The sequence below is a fragment of the Neomonachus schauinslandi genome, chromosome 8 (genome assembly GCF_002201575.2).
Source record: "Neomonachus schauinslandi chromosome 8, ASM220157v2, whole genome shotgun sequence".
Classification (NCBI taxonomy): domain Eukaryota; kingdom Metazoa; phylum Chordata; class Mammalia; order Carnivora; family Phocidae; genus Neomonachus; species Neomonachus schauinslandi.
Genome location: NC_058410.1, coordinates 85,967,520 through 85,981,309, shown reverse-complemented (window position 1 = coordinate 85,981,309; position 13,790 = coordinate 85,967,520). Strand labels below are relative to the sequence as shown.

Sequence of the window (13,790 nt, the reverse complement as noted above, 5' to 3'; positions counted from 1 at the left end):
CTCCACAGTATCCTGGCCTCTTAGTCTACAAATATATACTTAATCCCTTTCTGTTCTAGAAACATTTTCTTTTGACAATCCTTTTTACTCCCAAACTTCCCAAAGGAATAATGTTACTGACTACTTTTACTTCCTCACACATCCCTTAACCCCCTTATATCTCACCAGGGCTTCTTGAACACTGTGGAAATTTCTTTCAAAGTTGCTGGTGACCACTGTCCTGTCTCGAATATCCCTGACCTAAGTATTTCTCTACACTGCCTTTCTGTACCCATTTCTCTCTGTCATATTTCTGCCCATCATTTTTGCTGATTTGAATCTTATATATCCTAGAAAGTTTAGTACACACCCTACCTTCTAAACACAGTCCTCCCTGATGTCTGCAAGCAAAATTCCTTCTTTTTGAGTGGTTCAATGTACTTTTCATGTAATGCTGATCTCATTCTGGCTCAGATAATCTAAATGTTCCCAGGTCTCATTAGTATTAAGTTCAAATGATGTCATATTAACATCAGTGCCTAAATTGTGATGATTCCTACTTTCTACCTGCACAGCTGTAGAACCTCAGCCCCCTCTTAAAAACAACTCTTGTTATTTTGGGAGCCCCAAGAGTGTTGCATATGTGCTCATGTTCAAAAGAAAGTACACTCTTGTCCATGTATTCTAATCTCCTTGTTTATGCACGTCACCCTTGCTTTTACTGGGAGTCCTCTCCATGAAAATGCCCCTTCATGGGCCCTAGCCAACTCCTATTCATGGCTGCTCATCCTCAGCCCTCGGGTACCAGAGTTGCTCTGTGGCTTACAGATGAGTGGGGTGTGTGTTTACGCTCTGAAGGGTGAAGGCATCAGTTCAATGATCCTCTAACTGTCACCTGGATCTCAAGTCTATGCCCAAGGCACAGGGCTGCACAGTGTATTTAACAAATGTAATTCAGTCAACTCCTGGCATTCTTTTTTCTGTGACACTCAAAAAGATATGGACTAGGCATTCCTCCCTATTATCTTTACATTTCTATCTCTCTTCTAATTTACCCATGATAAGAATATAAAATGCCCGGGACGCCTGGGTGGCTCAGTCGGTTAAGCGGCTGCCTTCGGCTCAGGTCATGATCCCAGGGTCCTGGGATTGAGTCCCACATCGGGCTCCTTGCTCGGCGGGGAGCCTGCTTCTCCCTCTGCCTGCCTCTCCCCCTGCTTGTGTTCTGTCTCTCTGACAAATAAATAAATAAAATCTTTAAAAAAAAAAAAAAGAATATAAAATGCCCTTTGCGGGTGCCTGGGTGGCTCAGTCGATTAGGCATCTGCCTTCAGCTCAGGTCATGATCCCAGGGTCCTGGGATTGAGTCCCGCATCAGGTTCCCTGCTCAGCGGTGAACTTGCTTCTCCCTCTCTCACTCCCCCTGCTTGTGCTCTCCCTCTCTCTCTCTGTCAAATAAATAAATAAAATCTTTTTAAAAATTCCTTTTGTTTATGAGGTATACAGAATAAATATTTTATAATATACTGTCCCTATTATTTCTCAGTTCAGCTCTGATGGCCGTGAAAGAAGAAATTCTAACGAAGTATTTCATTTGATTACGAAATGACACGGAAGACTCACTACATGACAGGCACTGAGGATTTAAAGATAAATAAAGACATGGTCCCTGGTGTTGAGTTATTTATGTCTGGGAAGATAGATATATTGACAATTAGCTGTTATGGAATATAGTAGCAATCTTTAGATGTAGGTATACAGATGAAGAGATGAACAGAGAAAGCCATTTTGAAGGAACTAGGGAAAGCTTCACAGAGGATGTGTAAGGTAGAGGCTTGAAGGGTAAGTACAGATTTGCCAGGTGAGCCAGGGGGCCAGTGTGTGGTAGTTGGAGTATCATTTAAAGGTCAAGGTAGTTTGAAGAATGGTGAGAAATCCTGTGTGGTAGTGAACACAGGTGGCAAGAGTATCTGTGGGGTGGAGGAGGCTGAAAATGGAGGCTAAGATGCTGTTCTGAGTGGACTTATGTGCAAGGCTAAGGGGTTTGAACTTTATATAAAAAATAAAGTGAAAGGAGAAAGATTTCAACGATCTTAAGAGAAGCCACAGTATATCAATTATACCTCAATAAAACTGTTTAAAATAAAGTGAAGGTGTGAGAGCAATAGCATTACATTCTAGGAAACGAAGGAAGGAAGGAAGGAAGGAAGGAAGGAAGGAAGGAAGGAAGGAAGGAAGGAAAGAAGGAAGGAAGGAAGGAAAGAAGGAAGAAAGAAAGGAAGGAAGGAAGGAAGGAAGGAAGGAAGGAAGGAAGGAAGGAAGGAAGAAAGAAAGGAAGAAAGAAAGAAAGAAAGAAAGAAAGAAAGAAAGAAAGAAAGAAAGAAAGAAAGAAAGAAAGAAAGAAAGAAAAACAGCTGAATATATGCCCCTGGAAAATCACAGCTTTCAGTTAGGTCCGAAAAATCCTGAGGCAGAAGGCAAGCCCCCAGACTCAGGAAGGACACTTCAGTTTTCAGAGGACCACTTCGGGATGGGGTCTGACCCAGGATTTATGTTCTTTTTTGGGTGGAGACGTCTGAAAAAATTAGCCTTCCAAGCCTTTCTGAAGAGCAGCCCTAGAGAGGTCCATCCTTGATTTTCATTATCTGAGTGTCATATAGCAGAAGGGCTTGTTTTCAATGGGAAGTTATTTACAATGTCAGGATGAACAAGTGCTAATCATAACAGACATATGATTATCAGAGAGTCATCCAAGCTTTGTTTTCCCATTAACAATCTATCTGTCTGAATCCCCTTAGTAAGCAAGCACAAAAAGGCTAAGATTTCAGAGTCTGTGTCTGTGGAGCTCAAAAATCACCACCCAGCTTGTGGCAAAGGCATTTCAGACAAACCTTCCAGGCCCTGCTAGCCAAATTGCTTGTAACATGACAGGTGATGGTGGGTGTCAGCTGGGAAAGAAATGACTTACTATAAACTCCAAGCATCTCTCACTTCACTCTCAGGAAATGTAACTTGTATCATATTTCTCTTCCTGGAAGATATTCAGCAAGTCAAAGGCCCCATTGATACTTGTAAACACGGAAGTTCTTCATAAACTCTTCCTCATGCTTATTTAGAATGGAAGCATTAATTTAGAAGCCAGTTCTTGATATTTAAAAATAAATTTTTTTTCCAGTTAGCCATTTCATTTTAATAGCAAAAAAGTAAATAAAGGTTGGTCTTGCTAAATATGATCTGGAAAACTCACTTCATCCCTACCAAAATAGCCCTTTTAAAAAAAGGGCTTTGCTTCAAGCCTTGTGCTATGAGCTAGTTGAAGAATTACCTTTGGAACTGTTGTAATTAGTAACTAAATTGTTTAAACACTTTGCTATCCAAATATATAGCATGCTTGATTTTGGGAACACCATATACAAAATGAAATTTCTCTAGAATAATTATGTTCTCTTTTCAGTTTATGAGCATTGAAATTATGAAAGCTTTTTACTCTTTACATCTCCTTTTTTTTTACCTTTCACTTCTTGCCTCACATTCCTTATTATTTAGTTAGGTAAAAGAACAAAAAAGAAACTGGCAGTCATGTTTTTTTCTTACTAATCCTCTTTTATTCTGCAGTTTGGTTTTTGTCCTTTATTTTTTCTATACATGAGACAGAGATGTCACTTGCCCTATTACAAACTATGGTCCTTCTAGGAATACTGAACAAATACATCAACTTGAACTTGCTGTACAATGAAATTACCAATTACTTAATATACAAAGATGTAAAGAAATTTATGAGCTTCATTATGGTCTTTATTTTTCTTGACAAGAAACCACCAGGGCCTAGTCATGGAAAATAAATGAGATCCACTCCCTGATTCCATCTCCCCCCTATAAAACAACTTTATCAATAAGTATTTGCACACACTTTAAAAGAGTGAATTATTTTTTGTTTTGTGATTTTTCATGCTTGCAGTGCTCCCCATCTAGAAGGGAGTATGAAAAAGCAGTTTATCCATTTAAGGTAGTTCTTACTGGTTTCTCATTAACTGGACAGGCATTCCTGGCTGTCGGCTGACATCCTTCTGTCCCTGAGAGACCAGACTTCAACTTTATTAAGTTAACTTTGTGTATAGCTATGTTTGACATTGATTTCACACCTCAGGGGATGAATGGGATAGAAGCTTACACTTACACATCCCCATGCCAGGAAAGCATTAATATAGGATTAGTGCTAAAGGTTCTCCTTCCATAATCATTTGAAATAGTCACATTTATGATAATTATTTTCACTTTTTAAGGAATTGTTGGTCTTCTTTGTTAGGTTACCATTCTATTGATGTTCTTCCTAAGGTATTAAAATCCCAATATATTTTCTCACCAATAGGATAAACACCAAGGCACTTTTTATCAGAACACTTCATGCTTTTCTTCACATTGCATAATAATTAGTATATATGCTATTCTCATAATTTTTACTACTTCCTGAAAATTGTACTCATTTTTTAAAAAAAAATGCTTGGTGATAAATCCTAATTTTTCTAAGAAATGATCTCTAAGGAATATAGAAAAAATACTCCTGACTGGTTATCACCTTTGTAGCATGGATATCTTTCTTAAAACCCAACAGATCATAGCCCTCTTTTGAAGATATTACTGTGTAGTTTCAATACATCCTGATCTGTGCTCAAAGTATGATTAAGGGAAGGAACTGTAATGATCTTCCCTTCATGGTTACTGGTTACCTAAAATATGCAAATGTCATAATGAATGCTTTGCTCTGAGCGCCAAGTATAATTTATTGTTGTTGTTAAATATTACCATGATTGTAAACATTTTAACTATTCATTTCTTGATACTAATATTTGATATTTATATTCCCCTTCCCCCATCTCACCTAGTACTCAGAAAAGTAGTTTTTTTCCCTCCCCTAGAGTTGCATAACATTACTTTTAAGTCAGGGCAGTAATGATGAGGGAAATTTTATTCTTAACCCAGAGGATGCAAGCAACTTGATATACTGGAAAAAACTGACCTTGGAATTAGAAGTCCCGAGTTCAAGTTCCATCCTGACCCCTGTCTGGCAGAGTGATGGTGGGGGCAATTATTTAACCTTTGTGGCTTTAATTTTTCATTTATGAAATGAGATGGTTGATCTAAATCACTCTAAAAGTTCGCTTCAGCTTTACGACCATAGAACTACAGGAAACTATTAATGTGTGGCTTCTTCATTTGAAACATTTTCAAACACTGGAAGACTTTTGCTGAAGGACACTTTTTTTTTTTTAAAGATTTTTTTTATTTATTTATTTGAGAGAGAGAATGAGAGACAGAGAGCAAGAGAGGGAAGAGGGTCAGAGGGAGAAGCAGACCCCCCGCCGAGCAGGGAGCCCGATGTGGGACTCGATCCCGGGACTCCAGGATCATGACCTGAGCCGAAGGCAGTCGCTTAACCAACTGAGCCACCCAGGCGCCCTGAAGGACACTTTTGATGAAATCTTCCTGGGGCAGCTGTTCAGTTTTGCTATAACCTGTAGAGATTTTAAATTTCTTTTTGAAAAAAGAACACTGATTGTGTTTGTTCATGGACTCATTTTGTGTCAAGCTGTTTGATTGACCTGCTTTACATCATATGGAGCTTGATTTTTTTCTTCTGTTTTCCTGCTGAACGTGATGTGGCATAGTCTTAAAGGCCTTAACTTTAAAGCATTACACAAATATAGTGTTTTGCACATGCCAGGACTGGTCATATATATCATGGTGGATTTTCCATTAATGGAACAAATTTTTATTTGTGCTTCCTATATGCCAGATACCAGCCTAGTGGTTGATTTAGAGCAACAAGTCTGGCAGAGCCCCTATTTTCATGGAAATCACATTCTAGTGGTTGCAGACAGGCAATTCGTGTGTAAACCAATATATATATATATTTTTTTAAAAGTTGGGTAGTTATAAGCCTATGAAGAAAATAAAACAAGGTAATATGTTAGGGAGTAACTGAAGTGAGAACAGCTGTTGACCTTCCAGAAGAAGTGACATTAGAGCTAAGACCTGAATAGCAAGGAGAAGCCATCTAAGTGACAACTTCTGGGAATGACCATCCTGTGTTTTGAGAAAACAGGAAGTACAAAGGCCCAAGACCTCAATGAGCCTGATGTGCTCAAGGAACAGAGTTCAGGTCACCTTGCCTGGAGTATGGGTGTCACACAGAGACTGGAATAGGAGATGACATGTCAGAGAAGGCAGGGGTCAGAACAGATAAAGCCTTGTGAGCCATGATCAAGGATGTGCACATTTTATTCTAGGAACCAAAGGACATTGTAGGAAGGCTGTAAGTAAGGGAGGGATGTGGTCTGATTTACATTTGAAAAGGGCATCCTACAGGGCTAGCCCATAATGGAGGGGCAAGAGGGAGAACAAAACCATCACAGGAGTCCTGAGGAAAGAAGGTGGAAGCTTGGACTAGTGAGTGACAGTGGAGCTAAAGAGAAGTAGAGAGAGTTGGGATCTATTTTGGTGGTAGAAACAGTAAGACTTGCTGATGGTTAGATATGATGGAGGAAAATAAAGGAAAGGTAAGATTCAAGAATGACTTTTAGGCTGGAGACGATTGGCCATGCCTTTTATGGAGATGTGGAATTCTGGTAAAGGGATGTGTTGAATGAAGTTCAATTTCAGTTATTTAATTAGAGATGCCTTTAAAATCCAAGTGGAGAGGCCCAGTAGAGAGTTAGGCATGTGAGTTGACAGCACAGGCAAGGAAATTGTCAAGGTCTGTCTTGGTTCCATCTCCCCTTTGGCATCATCTTTGTTTTTGGAACTTTCTTCTCATACTCCCAGTGCCTTAAGATGATGTTTGTGTTGCCTAGGGATCAGGACAATGACATTTCAGTCTTCTAACTCAGGGGCATTTCCTGCTCTGGATTTATTCCTCCCTCTCTGTGTCTTCTCTGTTAACTTCCTTGCTTTATCACAATCTCATAGATCTCTGTTCTGTTCTTTCCAAGGTGAGAATTAATTATTAGACCATTTGTTAGTATTATGTGACCAGTTTCTAGGGACTATTTTAGTGGTAACAGAGCTTATGTTTTATAAACACAAACATTTTCCAGAGAGGAAGAAAGCTCTAATAGTAGAGTATTAGGTGTTTTGGCTTGTCAACGAAAGTACTTCATGGTTAGGGAGAATCTCTGCATTCATACCATGTATACAAAAGACAGTGAATGTACAATCTTATTTAATAACAATTACACATACACAGAATGATTAAATGTTTTCTCCACCTCATGCCAAGATCTTTCCTGTAATACAGATATGTTTTAGACATCATTATTTTATTTATATTTCTTAAAGACTTAAAATAAATTCTGACCAGCAAAGGATTTTTCATTAATCAAGTGAGAAAGAAGATCTAGAGAATGTGAGCAGTATGCTACGTAGTACAAATACAGCCCATTCTTAAAGTCCTGTGCAGTGAATTCCTTCATGTTTAATAAAATGTTCATTTGTATCCAATTTCTTGAGTACAGGGACTAGTACTTTGTAATTAGATATTCTGTTTGAAGCATATGGAGAAAATATCGGGAAAAGTGTATTTTCATTTGAAGTTTCTTTCATCTTGTCCTACTGCTTCAGTGACTGAACCATTCTGAAGGCTTTAGATTGGGAGTTATAGACTTCTGTGACTTTTTACCTCCATAATAGAAAAAAAATAATATTTGTTATTGTTAATTCTCCCTCATTTCTGACCTTGAAGAATATCAGATTAATTTATAGTTCACTTTAAAGAACAGGATTATTTTTTCTAACCTGAAAATAGTAGTGTTGTTTTACAAATGATCATTAATACAATTTATGCTCACTGTAAAGATTGAGGAAGTAGTGAAAATATAAAGAAGAAAATTTAAAAATCTCTCTTAATTTTAACACTGAGAGGGAAGTACTGTAATGTTAAAATCTTTATGAAATCAGTTTTTTGGTGGGGTCAAATCTCACTGGTTCTCAGAGCTGGACACTGCCTTCTGCCATAGCTATACTATGTTATAAGAAGCCCTACTTCTGATTCTCTGCCACTTCCCTTACAGTTTAATAGTGTTTCTTTCCATTTGATGATGGAACAGAGGGCTGCTATACATAGAGAACATCAGAGAGCAGGTGAAAACTATATTTTAGATTTTTTTCAACACTGAAATAAATTACAAGTTCAAAGGAGTCTAAAATATGTGAATTACAAGGCTTCAGAGACACTCCAGATTATATCTAGAACTAGTGCTCTCAGGGGCTAAGTGTAAAGAGGACTCCGCAAGCAGCAAATTTCCTTTGGCACCTTTGGATAATTTGGAATGACTTTAGTTTGGCTCTCAGTGACTTTTACTTAGTCACATTAAAAAAATTGATTTTAGATTGAACATTTTGTTTATTTGGTATATTTCTACTCTCACCTGTCCATGAATATTTAGGTGACTTTCATTAATGTGAAGCAAAGTAGACAGTGGGAAATAAAGCATTAATTACATGTAAATTTCACTAAACTTTGAGCTCTTCAAATATAGGTTAGTATCAATTTATGTGGATGATTTTTCCATTTACAGCACTGAACTACATACAATGTGTATGAAATGGAGGGAAGGTAGAAAATATCCCAATGATAATTTCTAGCCATATATATATATATATATATATGAACTAATTTGGCAGGTAAGGATCAACAATATTTTTCTTAATGGGAATATCACTGAATAAGCAGTGGATAGAATTTCTTATAGGAAATTACACTCCATTCAAAAATATTCAAGCATGGATATCTTACGCATAGCAAGCTGTCATTATATCTCTCTGGTAACAGACCAGTAATCCAATATGGCCTCTTTTATAATAGAAACTTTGGCAAGACCCAGTGAAATTATTCTGTATCACATTAAGTGTGCTTGTGCGGTATAAACAAGAAACATAGTCTATAAGAGCTGATACATTTTATAATATATTGTTTTTAAAATAGAGAAATTTTCCTTCAAAATTTACAATTTTGGCAAGCAAAATCATTTTTGGCTTTGAAAGTAGAGCAAGAATTATTGAAAGGAAAATACAGTAATTATAAGGATTTTTATCCATTATAAACTTAGACTAAGAAAAAATCAGTTTTTCTATAAACAACTAAATTTACTTCAGTGTATTAAGATTGTATTATATTGTATATTAACATTATTAATATTAATAATATTTTGGTTTATTATTTTCTGTTACAGAAGGAACCTTTCATGAGATATAGTTTCAGTTTTGAATTAGATTGTAAATTTTTGAAAAATAATTGTATTTATGAAATATTATGAATTATTTAAAAATATGAAATAGTAAAAAATTAAGTGCATCTGTTTCATTTACTAGGTCACTCATCCTTTATTTTTATTTATTTATTTATTTTTTTTAAAAGATTTTATTTATTTATTTGAGACAGAGAGAATGAGAGACAGAGAGCATGAGAGGGAGGAGGTTCAGAGGGAGAAGCAGACTCCCTGCCGAGCAGGGAGCCCGATGCGGGACTCGATCCCGGGACTCCAGGATCATAACCTGAGCCGAAGGCAGTTGCTTAACCAACTGAGCCACCCAGGCACCCGTCACTCATCCTTTAACAAACAGTTATAGAGTGCCCTGGTGGCACTGCACTTGGGCTTTGTGGGTGATACAAAGAAACATGAAATGCCTCCTTGCCTTCAAAAGCTTCCAATCTCATGAAGAGATGTGACAGGTGACTTTATGTCCAAAATCCTAACTAGTAAGAAGAAAGGTGTTTTCATGATTTTTTGCTTTGTCACATCAAGTGTGCCAACATAAGCAGTCATTGTTTTCGCTTCATTTGCACAGTGTTGGTCTGGACAGTGTTTATGAAAAATCTGAGTCGATTGACAAAATGAAACTCTAAACTTTTCAGATAAAAATCTGAGTAATTTAGCGTCTCTTGAAAAATAGGATCGGGGCGCCTGGGTGGCTCAGTCGGTTAAGCGACTGCCTTCGGCTCAGGTCATGATCCTGGAGTCCCTGGATCGAGTCCCGCATCGGGCTCCCTGCTCGGCGGGGAGTCTGCTTTGCCCTCTGACCCTATCCCCTCTCATGTGTTCTCTCTCATTCTCTGTCTCTCAAATAAATAAATAAAATCTTTTTAAAAAAAAAGAAAGAAAAATAGGATCATCTGGCAACACTGGGCCCACATTCCCATAAGGTAACAATTGGCTGGAGCTAATCAGCAGCTGCCCCCTATAGATGGGTTGGGCTCTTATTTTCCCCCAGGTCACACTTGTGACCTCTACATGAGGATGGGTGTCGGTTGCTCTTATTAACTCACTTCCTCCGTTTTGTGTGTGTGTGTGTTTAAGATTTTATTTATTTATTTGACAGAGTGAGCACAAGCAGGGGTTAGTGGCAGAGGGAGAGGGAGAAGGTCCCCACTGAGCAGGGAGCCTGATGCAGGGCTCAATCCCAGGACCCCAGGATCATGACCTGAGCAGAAGGTAGACGCCTAACCAACTGAGCCAACCAGGCACCCCTGTTTTGTTTTGTTTTATTTTATAAAAGTCTTAAGAGGAGAGTGAAATTTTCTTATATGCATATTTCTATCCAAGAGGGGAAAACCCAAAGCTAGACTGAGAGAGCCATGTGGTTTTTGTTTTGTATTTTTTTTTTTTTAGGTAGTTTATATCTGAATTCAGTCCATTAATTGGCTCATTTAATACTTATTTTTTTTTTTATTTGAGAGAGAGAGAGAGAGAGAGAGAGAGAAACAGCATGAGAGGGGAGACGGTCAGAGGGAGAAACAGGCTCCCCGCTGAGCCGGGAGCCCGATGTGGGACTCGATCCCAGGACTCCGGGACCATGACCTGAGCCGAAGGCAGTCGCTTAACCAACTGAGCCACCCAGGCGCCCTCATTTAATACTTATTGAGTACCCACCTTGTGCAGGCACGGCTCTAGATGCCAGGAACAAGGTGAATAGTATAGACAACCAACCTCAGGAAACTTACGTTCCAGTTTCCTGGCTGGGTCCTATAGGCCTGTGATTGTGACCCCTGGTTTATATCAATGAGGAAAGGATATCTTCAGTGTTAAAACCTTTAGAAGGATTGAGGGGAATGGAGATTGAGAAGAGGCCAGTAGATTAGCTGATTGGAAATGCTTTTAGAATGCAAGAGAGTTAAGGACTAAGTGGGTAGTAACAATGCAGATATTAAGATATTTGTGTAAGAAGGTTCGTGAATAGATGAGAGGGTGATACAATGATGTAGCAAGGTTGAAGGAAGTTTTGTCTACTTTGTAGCAGGGGGAGGATATGCATCTGTTTCTAAACCAAGATTAAAGGGGCATTGGAGAGGGAGAGGTTAAAGAGTTGAAAGGACTTTTAACCTTCTAAAATGCAAAATTGATTGTAGAAAGGGAGTTGGAACAAAGAGAAAGAAAGATTACAATACATTCTTTGAATACAAAAAGCAGTTGGAAGATGTTAGAACCTATGTATTGCTGGGCTGGCTAGTGAGATGTGGGCCAGTTGACTTCAGTGGACACCTGAGAGACTTATCACTTGGGGGAACCAGCCTCTGCAGAAACTGGTGAGGGATGTGTGTGTGGGTGTAGTGTACCTCCTTTTTCCTCCTACAACCAGACAAAAGGTGAGAGGTTTATTAGACTTATTATTGAGAGAAATTGAGCCAGAGAGCCTCCAGATGCAAGGTAAGCAGGATAGTGAAGGCAGGAAAGAGGCATGGCACCAAAAACAGAGGGATGAAACAAAATTCTGTACCGAACTGTAAGACCCCCACATACCCGCTCTGCTTCTAGAATGCCTGCATCCAGGTGAATACTCTTTACCAAGTAGGACATAGAAAGATTCTTCTTTGGAGAAACTGAATGTCCTTAGAAAACTAATCTTTCTACATTCACATTTGAGGGACTTGCAGTGAAATCCGCCAGCTGATCATGCTATGCAGTGAAGTTGTTCATTGACACACTGTGACACATACATGAAGCTTGCAATCAAAGTTCAGTGGTTCTTCCTTAATTACATATGGATTATAAAAAACCATCAGAAATTAGAGTGTAGCTTCCAGCATGGAAGAGAGAGGCCAAACTATCAAACAGGAAACACTAATCTGGATGAAATGAAGATATTCAAGGATGCAGAGAGAAACATTAAAAAACCCACCTAATTGATTATATCAGGGATTTAAAAATATTGCATTCAGGATAATTTTTAAAAGAGAACAAAAGAGAATCCTGGTAATAAGAAAATAACAAAAATTGGTGTTGCATAGATGGATTGGAAAATAAATCAAGGAAATATCCCAGAAAGTAGAATAGTAGAATAGATTGTTAAGAGACTATGGACTCTGAAAAACAAACTGAGGGTTCTAGAGGGGAGGGGGATGGGAGGATGGGTGAGCCTGGTGATGGGTATTAAAGAGGGCACGTTCTGCATGGAGTACTGGGTGTTATATGCAAACAATGAATCATGGAACACTACATCAAAAACTAATGATGTAATATATGGTGATTAACATAACATAATAAAAAAAATGAAAAAAAAAAAGGTGTTAAATGGTTGTCTAAAAAACAAGTTCCCAAAAGAGAAGATAAGAGAAGATTGTATAAAAAAATAATAAAAACTTACAAAAAAAATTTTTCAGTAATGTGCAATTCATATTCAAAGATGTGTTTAATACAATGAGTGGAAGCAAAATCCCAGGAAATAGTATTGTCAAATTCCAGAACACTTGAAATAAAGATATGATCCTGAAAGCATGAAGGTGGAGAGTGGGGAAAAGGAGGCAGGAAATTAGAAGAAAGATGGTGACACAAATTACTGCCTGTGGGGGTGGAGTGGGGACCTGCTGTGTGTGTTGAGGTTTCCTTTTTAAAAGGAGTTTGGATGCAACTAACTAGTTCAAAATGGTCATTTGGATGTTTGTGTTTTGGCATCACCTCTCAACTATACTTGTGCTCACCTTGAGGTTTATAGGTGGTCCCAAAGAGAAATGGCAGGCATCAAAGCCACATTGTTTTGTTATCTATCTATTTATTTATTTGGGTACACAGGAAGGTTTTTGTTTGTTTGTTTGTTTATTTTTTATGTAAGCTCTACACCCAGTGTGTGACTCAAACTCACAACCATGAGATCAAGACTCCCATGCTTCACCAACTGATAAACCAGGTGCCCCCACAAGAGTTTTTATTATACTATTTTTATGTGGTTCAAAAATTACATAAGAAAAATTTTTTGGAATTGTATAGATAATAAAGGGGATATACAGATACATTTTAGCACATACAGGGGCTTGAGGCTATTTTATATAGTCATTCACTCTATTGTCTGGTATGGAGAAGGGGGTCAGTTTAATAACATAAAACAAAATGGAAAAAAACCATTACTCTGAAGTCCTTCTTACTGGTCAAGGTACTACTTCCACCCTGGCTTCTTGACTGCCCATCCAGCTCTTTTACACATACAAGGTCTTACACTTTTCCAATGAGGATTTGTTATTAATTCAGCCATGATTCAGGATCCCAGGGTGGGGATCACCATGTACCCAGGTCCCCCTTCACCAACCTGGGAGAAGGATGGAAGACAAAGTAGAGGTAGGGGGAGCCAGTTCGGATCTTCCCAGGAGATGTGCCTTCTGCCCCGTGGTTGTCCCAGGCTGACATTCAGGCTATGGGGCAGAAGGACTTGTCCACACGCCAGTACCATCCACACATGGAGACATTACCTCTTTTAGCAGTGGAGGTCTGCTGTTCTGCCAGCTGTTCCTGGTCTGGTTCTGGTTGGGGAAGCAGCGGTCAAAAGAG

The 13,790-nt window shown here is 38.5% G+C and overlaps 1 protein-coding gene across 1 annotated transcript in view; it reads left to right on the top strand.

Moving 5' to 3' along the window:
- COL19A1 (collagen type XIX alpha 1 chain) overlaps nucleotides 1-13,790 on the top strand; it is a 313,602-nt gene that overhangs the window by 17,125 nt on the left and 282,687 nt on the right. The gene's annotated exons all lie outside the window — the stretch shown is intronic.